A 1,828-nucleotide genomic window follows, 5' to 3' on the forward strand; every position below is an offset into this window, starting at 1 on the left:
TCCGACTAGCTAACTGACTCTCTGATCTCGAGGCGCAAAACGGCGAGGCATTACTTTTGACTGAGAAAATGGCCCCGAGCGGATCTCGCTCGTCGCAGTTCTCCTCGCCGCTGTTAAACTGGCTTAAATCCAACGTTCCGGCTGCCTCTAGCCTCTAGCCTCTAGCCAACGTAAAAAGTATAAAAACATGGCACAAGGCGCGGCACTACCGTATGAGAAGTTAACTGCCACTGGAAGCAATCCAAATACTTGAACTTTTCTGTAGAACGAATTCTATTAGGCATTGCCCCCTTTTCCCCTGTCCTTTGTGCACCCCACTCGCCGTACACTTTCCCTTCTTCGCTATTTTCACCAAACAAGAGACTATTCTTGAAACAAGCCATCCGCGTAGAGGCATTTCAACGGCCTCTATCGTCGTAAACTCATTCCGGCATTTTTATTTTTTGTTGCAGGTACGTATACGCCAGTCCTAACGATAGTTTTCGGAGTGTAGTGGAGCGAGCAAGGTAAACTGCATGCATCTTCGTACACACGAGAAATGTGTGGAAATTGTGCAACTGCCCAGATGATAATAGGGGAATTGAATATGCTTAGCATAAATTTTACTCAAGAGCACAGTGAGTGAGTGGGTACATTTACAATAGAGGCTGGAAAGTGATATGTATATATATATATGGTACAGATCCAGTTTGATTCAAAATTCAATTTTCCTTCAATGGCAAGGATTTTGGGAACGGACCTTAACAACCATAGTCTTTGAAGAGTTCTGTGGTTCTAATGAATCGACAAACCCGAGAGCGGCTCACAAATCTTAATAAGCCAAACCAAGCTAAGTCCTTTGATTTGTGCATGAAGGGTCATGACCCCTCCTTCCTCCCTTCTTCCAGCTACCAAGTTGAGAGACATTTAGAGCCCTGATTCTCGAGCCCATTGTCACGTAGAATGAACCTATAAACGCCTTCTCAGAGCTCCTTTAGGAGGTCGGGGCCATTTAAGAAGACACAGACCTCGCCTTGTGGCTTCGAGGCTCGTGTCGAGATCTCAGAATGTCTCAGAGAAATAGAGGCCACCAGCGATGCGCAAATGAGACAGCGAGAATCATCAGTTGGAAAATAAGTGCGGGGTTATATGGAAATTTGAAATAAGAGAAAATATCAGAGGCTGAACCCCGTGACTTCTGGGTACTCACGGATCATGATGGTCACGATGGTCATGATGCTGATCTTAGGATCGTCCTGGCGTTCCTCCCTTTCACGCATTGGAAATAGACGTCGCGCATGGTATCACAACTCCCGGTGGACCACCGACGTCGACGACGACAATGACGAAGTAAAGTCTGTACATCCCGTTTAATAAAATGATGATCTATCTCGTCGCGTGATCTCAGTCCGTGATGATCCCAGCAGAGTATGATGGTACAGTCCTGGAATTGATTAGAGCAGACTCAGTGAATGGATTTACGAGGAATAAATAGAAGCTTGAAGGGGATAGTAGAGGAAAAATGTCAAATAAAGTGTTTTATATATAAAATAGTTAAAACAAAAAATGAACGTCCTCTCGAGATAGGACTTCTAGAGCTAGGTTCTTTAAACGGATCATCCCCGGGGATAAATCTTGTGTTTCCCTTGGGAATCGAAGGGGGAGGCACGTTCCGCTTCTAGATTACAGTATTTATACAATCTTGAGGAAGATATATCACCGGGAAGTTGTGCGCGAGTTGCGTAAACCGATATACATAGAAACGCTTTACTCCGGTGTTCCCACCCTTTTTGGATAGGAAGACGGATAAACGGTAAGGGTGGATTTTTTTTTTTTTTTTTTTTTTTTT

The 1,828-nt window shown here is 44.4% G+C and overlaps 1 protein-coding gene and 1 long non-coding RNA gene across 5 annotated transcripts in view; one reads left to right on the plus strand and one right to left on the minus strand.

Annotated features, from left to right (window-relative positions):
- The window catches only part of LOC107271868 (mucin-4), a 61,788-nt gene that overhangs the window by 23,043 nt on the left and 36,917 nt on the right, over positions 1 to 1,828 (plus strand). The window lies entirely within an intron of this gene.
- The window catches only part of LOC112494967, a 3,069-nt gene continuing 2,562 nt past the window's right edge, over positions 1,322 to 1,828 (minus strand). Inside the window, exon 3 of the long non-coding RNA XR_003061020.1 lies at positions 1,322 to 1,423. This is a non-coding gene — a long non-coding RNA (uncharacterized LOC112494967). The remainder of the gene's footprint in view (positions 1,424 to 1,828) is intronic.

Source organism: Cephus cinctus, unplaced genomic scaffold (genome assembly GCF_000341935.2).
Source record: "Cephus cinctus unplaced genomic scaffold, Ccin1 Ccin1_scaffold1043, whole genome shotgun sequence".
Classification (NCBI taxonomy): domain Eukaryota; kingdom Metazoa; phylum Arthropoda; class Insecta; order Hymenoptera; family Cephidae; genus Cephus; species Cephus cinctus.